The sequence below is a fragment of the Rhinatrema bivittatum genome, chromosome 16 (genome assembly GCF_901001135.1).
Source record: "Rhinatrema bivittatum chromosome 16, aRhiBiv1.1, whole genome shotgun sequence".
Lineage (NCBI taxonomy): Eukaryota > Metazoa > Chordata > Amphibia > Gymnophiona > Rhinatrematidae > Rhinatrema > Rhinatrema bivittatum.
In genome coordinates, this window is record NC_042630.1 from 30,105,238 (window position 1) to 30,130,110 (window position 24,873).

Genomic DNA, 24,873 nt, shown 5'->3' on the forward strand with positions numbered 1-24,873 from the left:
TTCGCAGGCCAGCAGCTGGCCCAATGAGACCCATGGGTCAGTGGTGGTACAGCAGCTTCTGTGTACTGACCAGGCTTTCTTGGCCATGGCCACCTCCTCTCTCTGCCCTTTTATGATGATGATGATGATGATGATGGATAGCCCTAAAACAAATCAGGGCAAACCAATTTCCTGCTGTAAGACCTCCAGGACTTGGACTGAGGCAGTTCTTCTCCTACGCTCTGAAAGCAAAGGCTTCTGTTTTGACTTCTGTGCAAGCCAGAGTTTTAGGATACTCTGCGCCTGAGCTGCCATTGGAAAGTTGTTCAGGTCAACAGAAGAGCAGAAAACGGAGGCCACAGCAGCTTTATGAAGGTGTGGGGATGAAGGAGGTGCATGGGCCAGCACCCATGGAGTGTTGGAGGGAAGCCATTGTATTGGGTCTTGTACTGAACAAGGGCCTCCACTGCTCAGGTCATGGTAGGCAGAGAAGCCCCTTTTCCCTGCATTCTCTGGGATTTGTAATGCCCCTTTCCCCGTTCCCTTGTATCTATTTGTATTTGATATTCTGCCTTTTAATGCTCTTAAGGTGGATTACAAATAAAGTTAAGTGCAGTTGATTTAAGACCAGAGGGGGTTGTGATTTTAGTGGAGATTCCCAACAATCCCAGGGTTTGCTTGTTTGTTCCAGCCTCTAATGTTTTAGCTGTATGCCATTCTGTATTTCACCACAACCTCTGAGATTAGTGGCATTGATCCTGCATATGCCTGGCATCTTCAACACAGCCACTGGGTAACTTGAGAATGTTGGGGTGCTTTTTTTTTTTTTTTTTTTTAAACTTTGGTCAAGTCTGTCAATCTGTGATGCTATAATAGAGGATGGTAGTTCTCAGCCCATTCCTGGGGCCACACGTCAGGTTTTCAGGATATATATACAATTAATATTTTGTATGGCAGAGTTATTAACATGCACTGCCTCCTTATATGCAAATCTCTTTCATATAAAATATTCATTGTGAATATCCTGAGCACCTGCGTGGCTAGGTGTGTCCCGAGGACTGGGCTCGGAACCCCAGGTGTAGGAGTAATGGCACCTCTAGCTGGAGTAGGCAACTCTGGTCTTGGAGTGCCACAAACAGACCTGGTTTTCAAGATATCCATAATGAATACGCATGAGAGAGACATTTGCATGCACTGCCTTTTATTGTATGCAAATACATCTCGTGCATCTTCAGTGTAGGTGTCCTGAGAACTAGAGCTGGTTGTGGCATTCCAGGATTGGAGATTCTTACTCCTGCCTTATAGAGTCCCTTTAACGCTTGGGCCTTGGCAAAACAGGATTGGGAGCCAGAGAGGGAATGGTTATTTATTTATTTATTTATTTAAAATTTTTTATAGACCGACATTCATCAGGGATATCACATCGGTTCACATTGTAACGCAAACAGACGCCTGGGGAGGCGTTTTACATCGAACAGAGTTATATCAACAATTTATAACAAATTAACAAAAGAACAATTGAGGGGGGGGGGTAAGAGGGGGAATATAAGGAGGGAAAGTAACATTGAATGTTAAATGTTAAGAATAGGCTTTACTAATATATATAATATTATAACAGTATATACATATCCAATATGAGGCGATGACATATTAAATAAATTTGAGTATAGTTTGAGAGGAGAGGGGGGGTAGAGGAACCTAGGGGGGGGGGGGAGAGGGAAGGAGGGTAGAATGTGTAGGGATTAAATGAAACGTAGGGGTAGAGAGATGGGGTGGGGGGGAGGGGAAAGAAGCGAGGGTGGGGTGAAGTGGAAGGTGGGGAAAAAGGGAATTGAGGAAGAAGGGAAAATAAGCGAACTGAACAGTAACGAGAGAGAGGAGAGGGTGGGAAAAGAGAATGGAGAGAAAGATTGAGAAATTAGGTGTAGGCTTTAGTAAAGAGCCAAGTCTTCAGCTTCCGTTTAAAGGTTTTTGAGCATTTACCTTTTCAAATAACGGGACTAGGGGGGACTTTTCATGAAACTAACAGGTAGCAGATTTAAAACAAATTTTAATAAAATATTTTTCCAGTCAACACCCAAGCAAACTGTGGAGATTGTTGCTGGATGATGTAGTTAAGGCTAGTAGTCCTGCTCTGTTCAAGAAAGGTTTGGACAAGCTTCTGGAGACTGGGGTCATTAACAATCGTTAGCCCTCTAGAAATGGATGTCCCCATTTTGAGTCTGTTGGGTACTTCCAAGAGACCCAAATTCATAATTTTCAGAGACTGGATTCTGGGCTTGATGGACCATTGGTCTAGGGTTGTCAGTTGGCTCCAGATTTTCAGGACAGGTTGATCCAGGCCTGGTTTTTACCCCATTGTATTCTGGGACTTATTCTGATTTCCCTATTGCATTCTATAAGAAAAGCAAGACTATAAGTACCTGCATGCATAGGACTAAAACCAGTGACTTTAGTCCCCAGTACCAATACACAGGAGAACCAAATATGGCCAATAACGTAATCTTTATTGTAAGGAAAATGTGTCTTTGGTTTACAAGGTCTTGGAGGAAGGAAAGAGAACAGATACACAGAGTGCAGGGTCTGACTGCTCTCCAACGTCCTTCAGAGAGCTATTACATCTCTTTCTTACATTCAGTATTCTTGCTATAGGCTCTATACCCCTCCATTCCCCCCTCCGTCATGTTCCCCAAACCTCTTGTAATTTTTCACTTACCATGCACCAGAAGAGGGCACTGAGATACACTTCCTACCCCTTCTGCCCACAAAACATCCCAGCTCTGGTTCTGCATTTCACCTCAGCACCTAGGCAAACTGCTTCATCCTCTCTGCTAGCTGTTGGCAGGCTGGCACACGCCAGTTCCTCTCTTGTACATGTTCCTTGTGTACTGTCTGTCGGGGTCTCTGAAAAGATGCAACTCTCCCTTTGGCTGGAGCTTGGACAGGAACATTTTGCCTGACCTTTGGTGCTTTTCGGCAGGCAGATTTATACAAACCAGGACTAGGTCAACCTGCCTGAAAATCTGGAGCCAGTTGGCAACCCTACGTTGGGCTGTCTTGAATTTAATTATATATGCAATGGGCCATCAAGTGCTGATTTATTTTATAATAGAAGCACTTCCCAATGGAGGTTGGTAAAGAGCTGCCCCCCCCCCCGAGCCAGGGCAACCCAAGGAAGCTGATCCAGCCCTTGCCTTGGCCCTACTGAAAGCATTACAAGATCTGAACACTGGCACCATCCCTTGCACTGAGGTGAAACTGGGTGAGAAGGGATAGAGCGGCAAACACTCGGCCTACCTCCCACCTTCCTCCATCTGTGAGGAAACTCCTTCCAACATTCATTAACTCCCTCCCTCCCTCCCCCAGCCCCAAGCCATACAATAGCTTGTCAGACTCCATAAAAACCTAAAGACTGTACAACTATTGATTTAAAAAAAAAAAAAAAAAAAGCCACCTTCTTCTAATGCAAGTCATGGGCAAGTTGAAAATATCTCCCGAGGTGAGCACTTACTACTCGACCTGTTGTCCTTCAGGGCCTTGGGTTTGTGTGATGCCCGGCGGCAGGTGTGAGCATAATCTTTCTACGAAAGAGGAAAGCCCCCCACCCTGGTGTTCTCTCCAGGTCCACTTGGTTCTGGCAGACTTCAGACCATCTGATGTCTGAGTCCATACCTTCCCCCCCAAATATTTCATCCCATTCTTTCACCTTCCTTAGGCCTCCGGCTGCTACAGCAGGGGTGGGTGTGCTGCTTGCTTTCATCCCACTAACTTGACAGTGCTGCCTTTTAAATTAATTTTTCCCTTAATCGGAAGAGAAAGATAATTCTCTCTCCCCCTTTGGAGAGCTGGAGGCCAAAGGACTTGTCACGATGAAGAAATCAATCCACTACTCCGTGCACTGGGGCCTTCCCATCTGCCTGCTGAGGTCTCCACAGGGGCCTGGATGCGAATGGGAAGAGAATCCGTCCAGTCTACTACTGGGACAGGTACAGCTGGCTCCGTGGCAGAAGGAGCAGGCAGATCCAGTCCTGCTTTTACCCCCCCCCCATTGCACGCAGGGATTGTAGTTTCTTAGGGCAATTGGAGCTGCAATAAAGGTAAAAACAGGGACTGGATCGGCCTGTTCCTTGGGCCATTGAACCAGCTGGCAGCCCTATTCCCTATGTTCTCAACAGGCCTAGCAGGCCCTGGATCTGCGTCCCCCTCGGAGTTCTTGCATTTTCTAGGAAGATCAGAGCTAGTGCCTCCACGAATACAGTTGGTGGTAAAAGCAGGGACCAGATCAGTCAGCTATGAAAAAAAACAAAAACCAGAGCCAGCTGGTGACTAGGTAAATCTCTAATTGGTTAAAGGAAATAATTAGCCAATAATCAATCACCATAGTAAGGCCAAAGCCCTGTTAAAAAAAGAAACAGAGGCAGGAGTAAGACAGACAGACCCTGCTGCAGCTCTGCCCTTGATCTTTGGAGCCTGGTAGTTAGCAGCAGCTTATAATAACTGTACGAACAGTGCCACCTCCCGTGCCAGCTGAAATCAAAGGAGAGGTTTTAAAGGGGCCAGCATGCATCAACCTGTGGGAGAGTCCCAGAGAGCCTCGGGCTATGGGCAGGAGGCCAGGCCAGCATTTTGAAGCCAGGGGGGTAGGGAAGGTGCCGTTTCTGCTTGTAAGTTTAGAGCTGGTGATCAGGGTCTCTCTGAGTACTGCCAGTAATGGGGTAGATGGCATAGGTTTGGGGGGGAGGGGGGTTAGGATGCTCCTTGGAGACTCCCCCACCCCATATTAAATTGTGTCATGAAAACAAAGAGTTGTGGAGCAGAGCCGGCGAAAGGACCTTGATACGAAACTGTAAGCGCCTTGCCGCTTCATCCGCTCGCCCGTGGGCTCCAGGCTGGCGCACGAACGAGGCCCGCTGGGCATTGGGGTCCGGGGAGCTGGGTTTTGAGGGGCCGGTGGCTTCCAGCATGGTTCATCTGCTTGGCCTGCAGCAGGAGATGGGTTTTCCTCGTTCCTTGGCATGAATAAATGAAGTACATGAGCAGTGGGACTGCTGAGAGGGGGGAACAGGAGGAAAGACCATGCTCCACAAAAGATGCCTGCAAACTAGCGAAGCCGGTTTTGTATGAGAAAAGAAAATTAAAAAGAATTCTTTCCTCATCTTGCTGCCAAGACTGCTTGTCCTGCTTTTCCTAGGCACTAGGATGCCCACAATGCAGCGTGAGGAGTCCTTAACATTTATTTATTCAATGCATCACAAAGGCAAAAGAATGCAATCAACAGCCTGGCACGAGGAAGCCAACCTCGAAAGATTCACGGTGCAACCCAGAAGTTAAACAAGCCATCCTGTCCAGCCATTTTCACACACAATCCCAGGCCTGTTGATTAGTAGCCATCCGGTGACCTCCAGCAAGTCATTGCTGAAAAGACAGCTCTCGGGGCACCCCCTAGCTCGCCTTTCGGTGCTCCATTTCTCTACGCCTACTACTGGGCCGCCCTCCTGAGCAGGGCAGTCTCCAGCTGGCTCCCTCATCAGACCGACACGGGCTGAGTCCCTTTACCATCTGCAGGCCTGGAGCTCCAAGCTTCCTGGGAAAAGCAGGAAACTATAATTGCAGATGTCCTATAGAGGGGGTAAAACCCAGCCCGGCTCGGCCTATGCTTGACCACCCAGAGTAGTGAGATAGATCTGCATGCAAATCTTTCTAATGCGTGTTCACTGTGGATATCCTGAAAACCTGGCCTGCTTGTGGCACTCAAGGGCTGGAGGGCGCCATCACTGACCTAGAGCTTGTTGGCGACCTTCCTCTTCCTTCCAGGGCTGGACAAACCGAGTGCAGCTTCGTTTTGTGAAAGGAATCATTAGAAGTGGAAAAAAGAATGGGGTTTAGCTGTCATCCGGGATGTAATTTCCAAGGGAATAACCCTCTCTTCCCCTTCCCCCACCAACCTGAGTCGGTGTGTTCTACTCTGCCTAAAAACCCACCTCTGTGAGGTTGCTTTTAGATCTTACTCTGCCTCTTCCCTTTCATAGCCTTAGTGATTGTAACCATGTAGTCTCGGATCAATCGAATCGATCCACTTCCCGAAGCCTCTTATTTGGCTTGTCTGTCTGTCTGCCTGCACTAGAGCGTAAGCTCCAGGAAGCAGGCACCGTCTCTTCCGTGTCTCTGTGCAGCGCTGCGTTGCAGCTTGGGGGGGCGCTCTAGAAAGGACCGGGAAAGAGCCGGGCGTGAGAGCAGAGCCGGCCAGGAAGGAGGCAAGGCCGGGCCTTCTATTGATCGGCGTCTGTCAGGTGGCTGCAGAAAACAATAACCGGCCGCCTCGTGTCTGGGCCCTGCACCAGCCCCACCGATCAATGGCAAATGTCAATACGACCGGAATTACTCTGCAGCCCATGGCAACGGCAGTAGGAGGAGAGGAATCAAGTCCTTCTCCCCCTCACTACCAACACCCCCCCCCCCCCTACATCTCCTGACTCGCTGCATCTCCAGAGATCCCTCCCACAATTACTGGAAGAGCCTGTGATGCTTAGTGATTTATCCAAGTTCTCTCTTCCTTTCATATGTTGGGCTTACCTGTATTTGGTTTTTATTGTCCTTTTTTTTTTTTTTAATATATCTGCACATAAGGGACAAAATGCAAAAATGGTGGTGGTTGTGGTGGAGGGGACTGGAACCTGGAACGAGAAAATCATTTAATTTACCGTAGATAAGATACTGGGGCTGAGCCCTGGAGGCGGGATGGAAACAGGAGGCAGAAAATGTGCTATCCGCAGAGCTGCCCATCGCTAAGGGTTTGAATTGGGCGACCGTTTGGTGCTTTCTCGCCTCCCCCCAGTGCCTGGCCTCCCGGGGCGAGTCCGCCTTGCCTCACTTGAGGGGGTTGCATCCTGCTGGATTCCTCTTGCATGCAAACCCTCGGATCTATTCACAACGCTGTTGTGCGCACATCCTAGCTGTCTAGATACCTGTATCCCACTGTGAAACGGGCATTTGGGAGTCATCCAGGTCCTGGCGCAAACCTTTGCTGGGCCTGTCCGTCAAAGAACAGTAGCGCGTCTTAATTGTGAGGTCGGGTGGGTTTCTGAGCCACTATGGGCTAAAGTCATTAACTAGAGGAACACTAGGCATGGATGCTAATTGAGGGCTACTCCAGGGTCCTCGTGCAGAAGGAGATCTTGCGCGTGCAACAGAGGTGCAACGCATACGCCCGTGGCCAAGGTAAAAACGGGGAACGCATTCTATGTGCACACATCCAAACTGCACGCAGGTGGAGCTTGCTGCCATGCTCAGGACCAAGCGTGGTGAGCGGAGACTGGGCACAAACCTGTCCAAGGAGAATCTGCACTTGTTAAATTAATACCAATGATGTACTAGAAAGAAAGAGGGGAAAAAAAGCCACAGGCTGGTCTAATGTTCTCTCTCACACTAGGAGGAGGGGGGAGAGAGGTTAGGATTTGAGCGTAGCTAGTATCTAGTGTGATCATTTCTACCTATATGGCGCTGGTGACCCCAGTGCTATCAAGGGAAAATGAACAGGGGAGCATCTATAACAGAACGGGGACTCCAATTTTAGGCTCCATTGAGTGGGAAGCTGCTGGGTCCCAGACTCAGTGAGCTTAGGTTGAAAGGTAGGAAGCCTGAAGCAGGGATGGGCGCCCTGTCTGTTGTGAAGAGCACCCTGGGATTTTCAGCGTCCCCACAGACAGGAGGGAGGCTACAGGGTGGGCGCAGTGGGGAATCACAAAATGGGGCCTTCTGGGTTTTCAAATGGTGCTGCCCAGCTAAAACTAAAAAAATGCCCTATATAATTTTTATACGAATGAGCCTAAGGAATTAACATAGAGTGAACTTCAGAGTAAGACACTGTGGAAGGCAGAAATAAATATACCAAACATATACGATATGTGTGCTATGCGTATGGAGTTCAGCAGGAGAAAATGCACGGCATTTGTGCTGCATGTATGGAGTTCTGCAGGGGGAATTACACAGTATCAGTGCTGCATGCATTAAGTTCAGGGGGAGAGAACACATAGTATCTGTGCTGTGTGCATGGGAGACCTGCAGGGTGAAACACACGGTATCTGTGCTGCATGTATGGAGTTCTGCAGGGGGAATTACACAGTATCAGTGCTGCATGCATTAAGTTCAGGGGGAGAGAACACATAGTATCTGTGCTGTGTGCATGGGATCCCTGCAGGGTGAAACACATAGTGTCTGAACATAAAAAGTGCCATGCTGGCTCCATCCCATCGAGCACAGCATCCTATCTCCAACAGTGGCCAGTCTGAGTCGCAAGCACCTGGCAGATCCTAATCGGTGGATTTGTGCTGCGTGCATGGGATCCCTGCAGGGTGAAACACACGGTATCTGTGCTGTGTGCATGGGAACCATGCAGTGTGAAACACACGGTATCTGAGCTACATGTTTGAGAGCCCTCAGGGCGAAACACACAGTATCTGAGCTGCATGCATGGGAGTCCTGCAGGGTGAAACACACGGTATCTGCGCTACATGTTTGAGAGCCCTGCAGCGTGAAACACATGGTATCTGTGCTGCATGCATGGGAGTCCTGCAGGGTGAAACACAGGGTATCTGTGCTGTGTGCATGGGAGATCTGCAGGGTGAAACACACGGTATCTGTGCTGCATGCATGGGAACCCTGCAGTGTGAAACACACAGTGTCTGAACTGCATGCATGGGAATCCTGCAGGGTGAAACACACAGTGTCTGAACTGCATGCATGGGAATCCTGCAGGGTGAAACACACGGTATCTGTGCTACATGTTTGAGAGCCCTGCAGCGTGAAACACATGGTATCTGTGCTACGTGTATAGGAGCCCTGAAGCGAGAAACGCACATTATCTGTGCTGCATGCACGGAGTTCCGCACGAAAGGGAGAAGATAATCAGCAGCTGCCGTAGCAGAAAAGGAAGAGAAAACAGGAAAGCAAAGGGGCAAGACAAAACCTTCTTTCTTTGCTGCCTTTCCAGCCAATTTTCCCAGTCGACCGTGCTGAGGCACAGAGACTCACGGGGGCTCCCTGCCTGCAACAAGAACATCAGCTCCAAACTGGAAAAGGATTCAAAGGGAAGGAAGGGAGAAGGAGGGGGTGATGGGAAAAGCAGCATGTGGAGGAGAGAGCCCGTCTGCTATCGATTCTGGCCTACAGTTAGAAGCCCGACCGGCCGGCTGCTGCGCTCTCTATGCACACTGATCCATGGCAGGAAACGGGGGGGGGGGGGGGGGGGGGGTTGTAATATCAATACACAGTGCAACCCGTCTCCAGCTTCATTTTCAGGGACACATCTCCTTCCTAGTGCAGGGTCAACGCGCCGGGACATGTTTAGGCCCTGTCTCCACGCCACGCCAGGGGGAATCTTTCGGGAGCACGCTTCCTTGCCTCCACTGGGATAAAGCAGAAGGTGGCGGCTGCCGCAGATCCCCACTACCTTTCCGAGAAAGCGGCCATGGCCTATCCCTGAAGGCCTAGGTCTACCTGCACGCGTGTACATATACATATAGGAAGATACGTGCGGGAATAGGTGCAGAAAGATAGACGCACACACACACACACACACGCCACAGCTACATCATAACATTTCTGAATCAGTCCAGAAGGCTGGAAATAGACTCGGCTGCTAACCTCTGAGAAGGCAGCGACTCCCAGCGTGGACAATAGTATTTCGAAGGTGTAAATGCGCAAGAAGCAAACATTTTTCAACGGAAAGGAAATTCTAGAATAAGAGATCACAGTGCAAGACTCCAGAGGAGGGGGGGGCAGACCCTGGAGCAACACCAGAAAATATCAGTAAAATTCCATTAATAACAAAGAAAAACAGAGAGAAAGAGCCCCCTTTGGCTGTTCTTTGATCCCCCCCCAACACATGCACGGAGAGACACGCAGTCACATTCAGACACACTTGCACACTCAGACCTTGACGCACACATACATACACAACTGCCACAGTCGATGCAGGGCCGGAAACGAATTCCAATTATTGGAGCCAGCGCCCCAATTATCTGCTTCTCTGGCTTGGCCTAGAGCCTGGAGGCTAGCAGAAGGGACTGCTGATCTTTAACCCCTGTGGTCTCACAGAGGTCACTTGCCCCAGTGGCAATCGATAGCCGCACAGCCAGCGCAGGCCGCATCTTAAAGAGGCAGCATCTTCCCTCGCTGACCTGATGCAGGCTACCAGCTTGCCTGCTGGTAAAATAGGGTCGGGGAAAGGACCAGGGTCCAGATCTCCCAGTGTGATAATGCAAACTGGTGTCAGAGTGCTCTGGATCTATCCGACGGTTTTAGAAAACCACCTTTGCAATAAAAGCTATGAAGATGGTGAACAATCTAGAAAGACAAGGAACAGTTCCTTATCTATATTTATTACTTATTTGGATATATTACCTGCCTGTTTGAATAAGAAATTCATCCAATATATAAAATAACAGAAGACAATACAAATTAAATACAAAAACTAAAATACCTTAAAAACAATTACAAATAACAAATCTAGCAAGATCAGAGATCCTTAAAATAAATCAATAACAGAGAATGTTTGGTTACAAATGTTACTGTAAATCAGTCCTGGGATCTCTTACCACACGAAGCTGTGATTTTGGAAAAAAAAAATGTCAGTTTTACTACCAGCCGTCTGGGATTTTTAAAATATTTTTCTATAAATGGTGCTAGTAGCTGATTCCAAGAGACCAGGGGTAGGGGGCCAGGCTGGAAGGTGCATCCATCCGTGGAGTGATGGGCAGGCAGAGGCCCAGCGCTCGGGACAGATCAATGTCCCAGGGTGGGCAGGCGGCACCTTTCTTTCCATCCCATCACTTTGGACATGGAGCTGTCCGGTCCAGCACCGCTCCCTCTCTGAGTTCCAAGTACCCCCCCCCCCCCCCCCAACCACCACCACCACCACCACCTCCACCTCCCAGCCAGGGAAGGTGGGGGAGGCGGAGGTTTGAAAACTCGAGTGGCCCGATGCAGTTGGGGCGAGGGGCGCGGTACGCCCAAGTGGCTGGGCCGGTGGGAAACAGGTCCTGCCTCTCCCGCCTCGGTGAGCCTCTCCCTATGGCAAAGGGAGATGGGGGTTGGGGGGGGGAGGGGGAGTGCCTGGACCCATTCGATTCCTTGTTGCTCATTCCCAGGGGTAAGGGGTGGCTTTCCTTGAGTCCATGCGGATATCGATTGCCTGTGGACCTTTCCTCCAGGGTCTTGTCCAAGCCCCTTGCAAACTCAGTTATGATAATCGCCGTGGACCGCATCCTCTGCAAACCAATTCCACAGCTTAACTGGGCGCTGAGTCAGTGGGGGAAAAAAAAAATCCTCTCTCCAATTTGTTGGAAACCTGCTACTTTCATGGAGTGGCCCCTAGCCCTGGTACTATTTGAAGGGGCTAAATAACTGTTTCCTATAGACCTGTCCCACCCCACTTGTGATTTTGTAAACCTCTTATCGTTTCCCCTCTCAGCCGAGCCCTGGCCCGTTCAGCCTCTCTTCCTAGGGGAGCCGCTCCATCCCCTTTATCATTTTGGTCGCCCTCCTCCGCACCTTTTCTGCTTCTGCTCTGACTTTTCTGAGGCTTGAGCGGCCAGGACTGCACGCGCTACTCGAGGTGAGGTCAGAGGCAACGTGATATTCTCTGTGTTATCCTCCATTCCTTTTCCGGAGCGCTCCTAGCGTTCTGTTAGCTTTTTTTTTTTTTTGACCGCGTATTTGTCCACGAGGACTGCAAGGTCCTTTTCCTGGGTGGTGACTCCTAACGCAGAACCCAGCACCGTGCGCCCGCGGTTGGGATTATTTTTCCCTCCGTGCATCGCGTTGCCCTTGCCCGCGCTGCATTTCGTGTACCACTCAGAGGCCCCCCCCCCCCCCGGTCCGCCAGCCTGGCAAGGTCCCCTCTGCGGTTTCTCTCTGAACTAGTTTGGACTCCTTGCTGCCTTTTCCCCAGATCATCAAGGAATAAGTGAAACCCAGAGAGGGAGGTTAAGCTTATTTCAGGGGGAAAGGGCTGCGGGAGCTTCTGAACGTGAGATGGCTCTGTCCTGCTATTTCTGGCTGATTTGCTGCACTTTTGTTTTTTATGGCCCCATTTTGTAACAGTTAAGTGGTGAAGAGGGTTCGGGAATCCGTCCAGACCCCCTCTCGTTCCCCGCGCCAGAGGCTCTCCAGGATTCAAAGAGCAAAATGTTACCTTGGTCAAAGAAGCTTTTCAACACCATGATAGCGCCAACCGACCTTCCTTTACCCAACCTGCTCTGCCCTGTTCCTGGCAAGTCTGAGTCCTGCTCTGCTGTGAAATTGTTGCTTTTGTTTTGGGGGGGAGAGGGGGGGCCAGCCGATTTACAAATGCTTGCATTTTTTATTTTTTGGACTGTTTGCACTGCACAAGTAGGTTAATCGTTCATGCACAAACCATCTGGAGGCCTAACCACGAATAAAAAAAAAAAGCCCCCGGTCACTGCAAGGAGCCACCTTGAGCCCACCGCGTGGGCAGGTTTGGGTTGAAGTCAGTCCGCTCTCGAAAGACGACTCGGTGAAAAAGCGTATGCTGATGCCGCCCAGCAAAAAATGTAACCAGCAGGCTCCCAGAAGGGGCCGGCGCCCTCTGATGGGTCTCGCTGAGGACGCATTCCCCAAACTCTGCCACTTGGACCTGTGGCTCAGCCCCGCAAGGCGGGGTGGAGAAAGAGGCTTCGCCCATTGAGGAGCCATCACCGACGCCTAGCGATGATCCAGTCCTTCCGAGCGTGGCCTGCCCACCATGTCTTCCCGCCATGGCTTCCCGTCAAGTTCAGAATCCTCTTCAAAGTCCTCACGATTATCCATAAAGCTAAACACAACCTCACATACATCGACTCCACCATTCAATTCACACCTCACACCTCATCCAGACCCATTAGAAGTGCCTATAAAGACACCCTGTTTGCCCCACAAGCAAAATCAGCAGGACCCCATCAATGGAACACATTGCCACCAAACCTCAGGCAAGAACAATGTCCATCTTCCTTCAAAAAAAGACTTAAAACATGGCTATTCAGCTTAGCCTTCCCAGACTCCTAATGCTATTCTTCTCATAATCCAGATTCCAGCCTTTATTGTCTCTTAGTTCCAGCAACCTCTGACTGTCTATTCCCCCTCTCTTCCCACCGTAATTGCCTTACACTTTGTTCCCCACCCACCCTTCCATAGCTTTCCACCGATACATATTTACGAGAAGTTAATTTAAGAGAAGTTAATTGATACGATATGATATGTTCTGCTTACTATATATTAAGTTTATACTATATATCATGTTTATATTAAGATATGTTCTGCTTTATATATTAAGTTTAAAAATCTTTTCATATTTGGATGCCTCCTTAGTTATGTTGCTCTCTGTTATATGTTATATGTCATATGTTATTTGTTATATGTAACGCTCCTAAGCGAATTTTGTTGTTATCATGTAAACCGGTGTGATCTGTATTCCTACAGGAACTTCGGTATAGAAAAATTAAAATTAAATAAATAAATAAATGTCTGGCTGGGCGTTGACATTTCCGATGGCTGCAAGAGAGAGGAGGGCGCGCTTCTACTGTGCCCGAGTCCTATGCGCCTTTCCGCTGTTTCATTTATTTATTTATTTATTTATTTATTTATTTTCATTTATTTTAAGAAATTGAAAGTACAGCACTTGAGCCTCCTCGGGCCCTAACAGGCTTTCTCTTCCTCCCACCCTCCAGAAGTGCTGAGATGTGAAAAGAGGCAGGAGCACCACCAGAAAGGGAAGCTGAAGTGGAGTGGGATGGGGGCAGCGGGGAGGGGGTTCTAGGCATTGTTCTCCCCTTTCAGCAGAGGAGCTGAAATCCATGGAATGCTTTGGCTGATCCCTTGATGGAAAGCCCTTTCATTTTATGTTTCTTGGATTGTGTGTGTGTGTGTGTGTGTGTGTGTGTGTGTGTGCGTGTGTGTGTGTCGTGCTATTTTCCGCCCTCTGCTCCCTGGGATGAATATCGAACAGCATTTCAAGTGGCTTCAGAAGCATATGCATGTCAGATCATCAACCTTTTATCATGCAATCTTCAAACCCCTCCGTCTCAGCACCTCGCCTCTTGTGTCTGGTGGAGAGGCACATTACCACTAAGATCCCTTGTCTTTTCTTTAATCTCGAGAGCAGCCTCACTGCGCAGGACTCTGCCACTACACTTCTAATGACATGTTTTCCACCCTGCCGGCGAGGCTTTTGTGACTAAGTGGATGGTACGGTGATCCTCAGTACTGACCCACAAGAGTATTAAGTGCTAAATGCCATCTGCCTAATAGATCTATTTTATGATGCAGCATCCCCCACACAAACACACTCACACACTCTCTCTCTCTCTCTCTATTTCCCCCCTGCTCTGCATCAGTGTTGATGAATTACTGAGCCCTTGCAAAAAGGCATGACTTTCACCACGTTCACATTGCCAGATTAGTGGCTGGCACGGTCTTGGGACTGACGTGGTGTCTCTCGGTTGGGGCTTAGGCTCTCTGCTGAAGGCTCCACGCTCACCACACCATGCCACAGCCTAGTCCTTCCAACCAGGGATGTCCAACTTTGAGTTTTGTGTTCTTCTGCCTTCAAAGCAAGTGGGCCTCTAGCACTGAGCTAATAGGTCTTCTGTTCTGCCATCCCCTTATTACTTCACCCTGTCTTACACCTTTCCACTTATAGAAACATAGAAATGACGGCAGAAGAAGACCAAACGGCCCATCCAGTCTGCCCAGCACTTTTCTTTTTCTCATACTTATCTATTACTCTTGGCTCTTAGTAACCTTTTGATTCTATTTCCCTTCCACCCCCGCCATTAATGTAGAGAGCAGTGTTGGAACTGCCTCTAAGTGAAATATCTAGCTTAATTAGTTAGGGGTAGTAACCGCCGCAATAAGCAAGCTATACCCATGCTTATTTGTTTACCCAGACTAAATAATTCAGACCTTGTTGGTTGTTGTCTGTATATAGATCCACTTTTCTTCATTCCCCCTGCCGTTGAAGCAGAGAGTTATGCTGGATATGCATTGAAAGTGAAGTATCTGACTTTCTCCCCTGCCGTTGAAGCAGAGAGTTATGCTGAATATGCATTGAAAGTTAACTATGAGACTTTCTCCCCTGCCGTTGAAGCAGAGAGCTATGCTGGATATGCGTGATGCATCAGTCTTTCTCCCCTACCGTTGAAGCAGAGAGCTATGCTGGATATGCATTGAAAGTGAAGTACCAGGCTTATTTGGTTTGGGGTAGTAACCGCCGTAACAAGCAAGCTACTCCCTGCTTTTTTTGTGAATGCAAATCTTTTTCCACGTTTCCTCTTGCCGTTGAAGCTTAGAGCAATGTTGGAGTCGCATTAACCGTGTGTATGTTTATTGAATAAGGGTATTATCTCCAGGCAGTAGCCGTCATTCTCGCGAGCCACCCACTTCCTCTGGGCCTTTCTCAGATTTGCCCACCTTTTCCTCCAGGGTTAGGATCCCACTGCTGCCACCAGTGATGGCTTAAGGGGGTAGAGGGAGGGATTGGGGCACGGATGGAACAGTTGTCCAGGACCCTAGCCTAAAGGGACCTATAAAGAGTCAGAATAAGGGTAAGGGTAAACATTATTCCCATAAGTGAAATGGAAAAAGCAGGGCATGAGGTGCCCATAGCTGGGTCACCAGCTGGGGCTCCAGGCACCCTCACTCCACTGCCAGTTGTCACCATGGTGTAGATGGCTATTTCAACTAGGGCTGAGTTTCCAGTTCAAGCTTTGATTCTATCAGGCACAGACCCGGGGAGAGGCCTGTGCCCAGAATCGTTCTAACAGTGACGCCCAGTGGCCGAGCAAAGAGCAGTGGTAAGGAGAGCTGCATCCCGTTGCCACGACTTTTGCAGTGCTCGGAGGAGGAGATGGAATTAAAAGCTGGAACATCCTGGAAATGGTGCATGATGGCTCCCTGATGACTGCCAGATGGGAAAGAGGACATCGAAGCTGTGGCGCTAGTGCCTCACGAGGCACACAGAGGAATTATGGACGCATCCTGGAATGCAGAGGCCAAGGAATTCGTCGTAGCTGGAGGTCTTCTAGGGAGGCCGTCCCCAGTGCACGGGGCATGATGAAACAGTGCCGGCCCCACTGCCTGGACCACAGCCCCAGCCTCTCCTGCTCCCCACCGCACGTTGCCAATCCAAGGATCCCCATCCTCAGTACAAGGATAAGCACAAGCTTGGAAAGTGCGCCCGGGGCACAAGCCCCCATCCTTGGATGCTTCCCTTTAATGGAGGGGGAGTCTGCCTGGTGAGACTCCTTCTTCCCGGTAACCCTCCCCCCTCCTGGACAGAGCACCTCTTGACCTTTACCATTTGCTGTTTTCCGAAGGAAGGGCAGAGCTGGACGCAGGTGGAAAGTCCAGCCCTTGACCCCAGGGATCTGTGGTATTAGATGAGCGCCAAGGACCCAGCTGGAGGCTGCTCTGCTCTCTGACCTCCACAACCTTGTGCCAAAAGGACTGTACTGGTCAGTGAAGGACCCCACTGCATTTATCCAAGGTTCTGTGAATAGCCAGATGAGACAAAAGAAAAAAAAGTTTCTAAATCCTGGAGCGTGATATTAACATGTGACTAGCAGAGTATTTATAATCTAGTGTTTGTTGGTGGAAAGGACACATTGCCCAGCTTTTGTTACTGTAATAAAAATCCCTTGATATATAGAAATTCAGCATGGAAGGGAAGTCCTAGGAGAGAGCAGTTTCCCCTTAAATCAAGGTCCAAAAGGGGAAAAAAATGTGTCAAAAATGCTGCAAGGAATAAAGAGCAGTAACCTGGAAGTCTCCATTCCTTCTGTCTCCTCATATCCTGCTGCAGGAATATCCAGATATTCACCAGAACTAAGTACCTGGGCACTTGTTACACAGCAGAATCTCACAGGGGCTGAGTACCAATGGTTATTATACAGTAGGGCCTCACAGGGGCCAAGTACCTGTGGTTACTACACAGCAGGATCTCAATGAGTGCAAATACCCATTCTTATTATACAGCAGGATCTCATAGGGGCCGAGTACCTGTGGTTATTACACAGTGGGATCTCACAGGGGTCAACTACCTGTGAATATTACACAGCAGGCTCTCACAGGGGCTGAGTACCTGTGGTTATTACACAGCAGGATCTCACAGGGGCAGAGTACCTGTGGTTATTTCACAGCAGGATCTCACAGGGGCCGAGCACCTGTGGTTATTTCACAGCAGGATCTCACAGGGGCCGAGCACCTGTGGTTATTTCACAGCAGGATCTCACAGGGGCAGAGTACCTGTGGTTATTACACAGCAGGATCTCACAGGGGCAGAGCACCTGTGGTTATTTCACAGCAGGATCTCACAGGGGCAGAGCACCTGTGGTTATTTCACAGCAAGATCTCACAGGGGCTGAGTACCTGTGGTTATTACACAGCAGGATCTCACAGGGGCCGAGCACCTGTTGTTATTTCACAGCAGGATCTCACAGGGGCCCAGTACCTGTGGTTATTTCACAGCAGGATCTCACAGGGGCCCAGTACCTGTGGTTATTTCACAGCAGGATCTCACAGGGGCCCAGTACCTGTGGTTATTACACAGCAGGATCTCACAGGGGCTGAGTACCTGTGGTTATTTCACAGCAGGATCTCACAGGGGCAGAGTACCTGTGGTTATTTCACAGCAGGATCTCACAGGGGCCGAGTATCTGTGGTTATTTCACAGCAGGATCTCACAGGGGCCGAGTACCTGTGGTTATTACACAGCAGGATCTCACAGGGGCAGAGTACCTGTGGTTATTACACAGCAGGATCTCACAGGGGCAGAGCACTTGTGGTTATTTCACAGCAGGATCTCACAGGGGCAGAGCACCTGTGGTTATTTCACAGCAGGATCTCACAGGGGCAGAGTACCTGTGGTTATTACACAGCAGGATCTCACAGGGGCCGGGTATCTGTGGTTATTTCACAGCAGGATCTCACAGGGGCAGAGTACCTGTGGTTATTACACAGCAGGATCTCACAGGGGCTGAGTACCTGTGGTTATTTCACAGCAGGATCTCACAGGGGCAGAGTACCTGTGGTTATTTCACAGCAGGATCTCACAGGGGCCGAGTATCTGTGGTTATTTCACAGCAGGATCTCACAGGGGCCGAGTACCTGTGGTTATTACACAGCAGGATCTCACAGGGGCAGAGTACCTGTGGTTATTACACAGCAGGATCTCACAGGGGCAGAGCACTTGTGGTTATTTCACAGCAGGATCTCACAGGGGCAGAGCACCTGTGGTTATTTCACAGCAGGATCTCACAGGGGCAGAGTACCTGTGGTTATTACACAGCAGGATCTCACAGGGGCCGGGTATCTGTGGTTATTTCACAGCAGGATCTCACAGGGGCAGAGTACCTGTGGTTATTACACAGCAGGATCTCACAGGGGCTGAGTACCTGTGGTTATTTCACAGCAGGATCTCACAGGGGCAGAGTACCTGTGGTTATTTCACAGCAGGATCTCACAGGGGCCGAGTATCTGTGGTTATTTCACAGCAGGATCTCACAGGGGCCGAGTACCTGTGGTTATTACACAGCAGGATCTCACAGGGGCAGAGTACCTGTGGTTATTACACAGCAGGATCTCACAGGGGCAGAGCACTTGTGGTTATTTCATAGCAGGATCTCACAGGGGCAGAGCACCTGTGGTTATTTCACAGCAGGATCTCACAGGGGCAGAGTACCTGTGGTTATTACACAGCAGGATCTCACAGGGGCCGGGTATCTGTGGTTATTTCACAGCAGGATCTCACAGGGGCAGAGTACCTGTGGTTATTACACAGCAGGATCTCACAGGGGCCGAGTACCTGTGGTTATTTCACAGCAGGATCTCACAGGGGCCGAGTACCTGTGGTTATTATACAGCAGGATCTCACAGGGGCAGAGTACCTGTGGTTATTACACAGCAAGATCTCACAGGGGCAGAGCACCTGTGGTTATTACACAGCAGGATCTCACAGGGGCAGAGTACCTGTGGTTATTACACAGCAAGATCTCACAGGGGCAGAGCACCTGTGGTTATTACACAGCAGGATCTCACAGGGGCCGAGTACCTGTGGTTATTACACAGCAGGATCTCACAGGGGCCGAGCACCTGTGGTTATTTCACAGCAGGATCTCACAGGGGCCGAGCACCTGTGGTTATTTCACAGCAGGATCTCACAGGTGCAGAGTACCTGTAGTATTCAGTGAATGGAGAGGCATTTCTGTGCTGTGTCTTGTAGTCCTCCGGTGGAAGATAACCAGCACTCCCTGACTCTAAGACAGTTCTGAGGGGCTTTAATAACTTGGCACTGTTTAACGAGTCATTGTAATTATATAATGTCGTTCTGACACTTGCATGGAGCTCTATGTTTTGCTGACCAGTACTTTTCGCATTGCCAGCACTGCCAGATTATTAGTGGAAGTGGCTGTGAGGGGCAGCCCGTGTCTCCTTTTAAAGCCCCCCCCCCCTCCTTGGTTCCTTTCCCCATGAGCTGAGCCCTGCACCTAATCCAGTCGGGGGGATCGATCACATCCTCTTTCTCTAACAGTCTTGATCTTTAACCAGGGGGATCCACTGAAGCACCCACTCCCGGGTCCACTTTTCTGTTCAAGGTTTCCCAGAAGAGAAGATAGGGGAGGTAGAAATAAATCCGAGAAGGAATGGGAGCAGACTCCCCCTTACTCAGTACCTAACAAGATCCTATTTTCTGAATACAGGGACATGGAAGAAATGCCTGCACCCTTTAAGGTTGCTCCAAACAAGCTAATGCAGGCCTGGTTTTGCCCTGTGGCATGCTGGGATTCTTGCTTATTTTTCCAGTTTTGCTTCAGGATATTAAGGATTTGGGCTCTAAAGTTTCAGCTGGTGCCATAGAGGAAGGACAGAGGTTACAAGACCCCTGGGGCGATTAAGGGAATATTGCAAACCAGTTTAGGATTGCCAACTGGCTCCAGATTCGCCTGACAGGATTGATCCAGGCCAGGGTTTACCCCTATTTCACACGGGGATCTGTAGTCTTACTTTTCATAGGGAAGGCATCAATGCAATAGGGAACTCAGGACTACAAGTCCCTGCATGCAATGGGTCAAATCCAGGACTGGATCAACCCTGGGGGGGGGGGGGGGTGAATTTGGAACCAGTCAGTAATCCTAGACCCACTCTTAATCTGTACACTGGACATGGCAAATTAACTTCCGCAGGAATCTGAAATCTGTATCCAGCCACAATTCACCTACGTGGAATTGGCACTGGCAGCCTTGTGCTCTGCAGCCAGTTTAATATCAACCCTGTGAAAGGCAAGCGACTTTTTTCTTAGGCTCTAATGCTAATGGCTAGGCACCCTGCTGCTGTTGCCGGGGCTGGGGGGGGGGGGGGGGGGCGAGGGAGAATCTGATGTGATCAAGACAAGGTAAAAACTTAGCCCCATGCCTTCAGGAATTTTCTGGACTGCTTTCTCATCCCCCATCCCCCATGCCCCCTCCCCACAAACACACATACACAAGAAATCACGGCATCCCTGAGCACCCAAGTTATCCCAATTATCCCTGGGCCTGGAGTTCAGATCAAGAATCCATCAAAAACCACGGGAAGAAGGTAGGATGGACTGGGACGAAGCAGTGCATCTGTCCGTTTATTATCTCCAGGATCAATAAGGCCAATTCCAGGAGCAGCCGGCTCGGATACAGTTGCCAGGGTAACCACAACATCCAAGATGGAAGCCGGTCCATGGGGGGAAGGCAGGCAGAGGTCAGGGGTCACCAGAGCCAGGGGCTTTTTTGTAGGGGGGGGGGGGAGACCTGCTTTTGACAGAGGCTGCCAAGGAGGGACATGGAGTGGGACATGGGGTTGATGGACAAGAGGGAAGAGAGAGAGGTTGAAAAGGACAGGGCTTCCGAAACTTGTCCTGGTGATCCCTCAGCCAGTCATGTTTTCAGGGCATCCACAATGAATATGCATGAGATACAAAGAAACATAGAAATGTGATTACAGAAAAACAGACCATACAGCCTTTCTAGTCTGCCCATCCACACAACTGCTCAGCTCTGCAATTCCTCCCACTCCCTCAGAGGTCCCCTGCGCTTGTCCCTTGCTTTCTTGAATTCTGTGTCTCCACCACTTCCATTGGGATGCTGGTCCATGCATCCACCACCCTCTCCGTAAAGAAACATTTCCTTAGATTACCCCTGAGTCTACCCCCTTTCACCCTCTTCCCATGTCCCCTTCTTCCAGAGCTTCCTTTCCCTTGACAGAGGCTTGCCTCCTGTGCATGGAAACCTATGAGATATTTCAATGTCTCTATCATATCTTCCCTATCCCGTTTTTCCTCTAGTATATACATGTTTATTTATTTATTTGTTGAGTTTTATATACCGTCATTCGGTGAAGCCATCACAACGGTTTACAAGATTCAAATTGTAATTCTCTTAACAAAAGTTTAGATCTTTAAGTCTGGTTTAGAAAGTCCCAAACCAAAGAACGTCAAGCAGCAGTGTCTGAATTATCAACAAGGTTCCTCACCCAGTTAAAATGTTGCTGGCAGTAATTTATGGGTTTGACAGTTGCTTGGTTATGATTGATTGTAAATATTACTACCCTTTTCATAAGGCTTGAGGATATCCTGCACGGAACAGCAGATACTACCATAAAAAGCTTCCTGGGTAGACTGGATGGGCCTTCTGGTCCTTTTCTGCCATCATTACTATGTTATGTTACTATATTAGAATGAAGACCACTGCCCATTTCAGTAGCCGCCCTCTGGCCCGACTCCATCCTGTTTATATCCTTATGAAGGTGCAGTCTCCAGAATTGTGCACAGTATTCCCAGTGAGGTCTCACCAGGGACCTATCCAGGGGCAGTATCACCTCCCTTTTTCTGCTGACCATTCCTCTCCCTATGCAGCCAAGCATTGTTCTAGCTTTTGCCATTACTTTCTCCACCTGCTTGGCCACCTTAAGATCCGCTCTTCTTTCATGCTTAGAATTTCACCCCTAGACTGCCTCTTGGGTTTTAGCAACCTACACGCATGACTTTGCATTTTACAGCATTAAATCTTAGCGAGATCCATCCTCCTGTTTTCCATACCTTCATGGGCAGGCCCGGTGCTTCCATTAGGCAAACTAGGTGAGTGCCCAAATTTTGAGGGTGGCAAAATCCCACCAGCACAAGGCCTGGGGGGGAGGGGGAGTCAATACTGCCAAAGAAGGGAGCACTGTGCTGGAACCGCCATCAATAGGTAAGTTGGGAGTGGGGGGTGTACGAACAAAGATTTGCTTAGGGCGCCAAATACTCTTACACTGCCCCTGTTCCTGGGGGTCCTCCCTGTTGCAGATTTTGGAGTCCTCCACAAAAAAAAAACAACAAACAAACACTTTCCTGATAGTCCTTCCGCAATATCGCTTGTGAAAATGTTGACAAGAACCGGACCAAGGGCCGATCCCTGTGGCACACTACTAGTAGCGCCCGTTTCCTTGGCGATGGCTCCATATACCACTACCCTTTGTCACCTCCCACTCAAGCAGATTCATTGTGAATATCCCGAAAACCTGACTGATGTCACCAGGATGGGGCCGGCAAGCCCTGGCATGGGACCGGACTTCCACTGAAGACTGAGGATGCCGCTGTGCACTCTGCTAAGCCCAGCAGGGGCTCTAAACAGAAGAGGGGAGGATGGGGGGGGGGGGGGGGGTAAGAATCCAGAGTCCGCTGGGAAAAGAATAATAAAGAGGGAGTCCCTTTGGCTAGTTTGGGGCTGTGATCAGTTGTTTAGTCTGCTTATGACTAGCACTGGCTCTGTTTTGGCATAACCATTTCTGATCGGTTGACAGCTTCGCAAAGGGTGATGATAAGAGCTGGGGATCCAGCCAGGGACGCCTCCCAGTGCCTCAGACTGTTCTGAGTTGCCTTTAAGCATTCCCCACCCAACACTCGCCCGGAGGTACAAATCAGTGGGCGGAAAGCGGCCCTTCCAGCTGTCTCTTAAAGTGAATGTGTGTGCAACCCCTCCCGGTGCCAGATCTGCTCTGTTTGCCGATTCAAAAAAAAACAAAACATGTTTTTCTGTTACAGGCAAAGTTACTGCCTACTGATAAGCTTGGCCTCTGTTTGTATTGTAGGCCGCACCCATGACGTCAGCAGCAAAAAAGAAGGCGCCGCCATGCACTCTGCTTCATCCCCTCTTGTGCACTGACCCATTGTGTGCAAAGTGATGTAAATGGTTTAGCTGAATGCATACGGGGTGGGAGGTCGCCTAGGTCAGTAGGTGATGGCGTCTTCGCTGCATCTCAGGGCCCCGAATCACACCCAACAAGAGAGAAAACCTCGCAGTCTAGGCCAAAGCTTTAGCCCTAAAATTTGATACGTGGCTTTAAATTTCAGTTTCGGGTTTTTGCTGCCCTCGCACTTCACCCGGACCCCAGTAAAGCGAGTTCTTACACGGTAAAAGACATCTGTCGCCTTGCCTACCAGCGCTCACCACCAAGGCTCGGGAAAGGATTTGCTTTCCTGATTCTCATTAAAACCCGTTAGTAAAAAACAAGAAGGTTATAGCTGAGGACTGATGAACCAAGGAAGCCAGGGTTCAAACCCTGCTGACCCTCCTTGTGAACTTGGGCAAGGCACTTCACCCTCCATTGCCTCAGGTATGGCTTAAATTGTAAGCTCTCTGGGGATGGGGAAATACCTACAGCACCTTGAGCTCTGCCCTGCTAAGGCAAATAATTGAATCAAAATCCACAAACAAGCCAGAACTCTTTGCAGCCCGATCCAATTGCAGGTCATTATTCTGAGCGGCCATGGACCAGGACCACTAGCAGGACGTTTTCATTCTGAGTCAAGAGGAATGGCAGTCACAGAGAACTGTGTGAAGGTAACTGGGCCACCGTGAAGGCTGACAGGCGAGTAGGGATGGTACAGCAGCCATGCACTCCCCGATTCCCTCGGCCTGATCCTCTGTGCTCGCAGACTGCCCCTTTTCCCTTCTCTTCCAAACTGTTCTCGAGGCTGCCAGGGTGAAAAGTTCCTGCAGATTCTGTAGAATTTAATTATAAAGAGTACCCCCCCCCCCCAAAAAAAAAAAAAACGTACTGAGAGACAGAATGATAATCTAATAATTCATACAGAAAATTATAGCAAACTATAAGGTCTTTTTATCACTGCTTATTCAAAACGCGCGTCCAACTCCCCTGAACCTAATAGCGCCCGCAATATGCAAATGCATGTTGATGGCCCTATTAGGTATTCCCGCGCGATTTAGTAAGTAAAATGTGCAGCCAAGCCGCACATTTTACTTTCAGAAATTAGCACCAACCCAAAGGTAGGCGCTAGTTTCTGCCGGTACCGGGAAAGTGCACAGAAAAGCAGTAAAAACTGCTTTTCTGTGCACCCTCCGACTTAATATCATGGCGATATTAAGTCGGAGGTCCCGAAAGTTTAAAAAAGTAAAAAAAAAAATTTTAATGGGCCCGCGACTGGCGGGTCGAAAACTAGACGCTCAATTTTGCCGGCGTCCGGTTTCCGAACCCGTAGCTGTCAGCGGGCTCGAGAACCGACGCTGGCAAAACTGAGCGTCGGCTGTCAAACCCGCTGACAGCCGCCGCTTCCGTCAAAAAAGAGGCGCTAGGGAGGCGCTAGTGTCCCTCGCGCCTCTTTTTACCGCCGGGCCTAATTTAAATACATTAAGATACTGAATCGCGCGACCAGGAGAGTGGCCTGTGCGCACGCCGGGAGAGTGGGCACTCACCCGCTCTCCCGCGATTTTACTGTATCGGCCCATCAATGACAGGTTGGAGTGGGACTGGAGTGGGGCGGTGGAGTGGGTGCTCCATGGCTAAGGCCCTCTGGGCCTTCGATCCCCACCACCT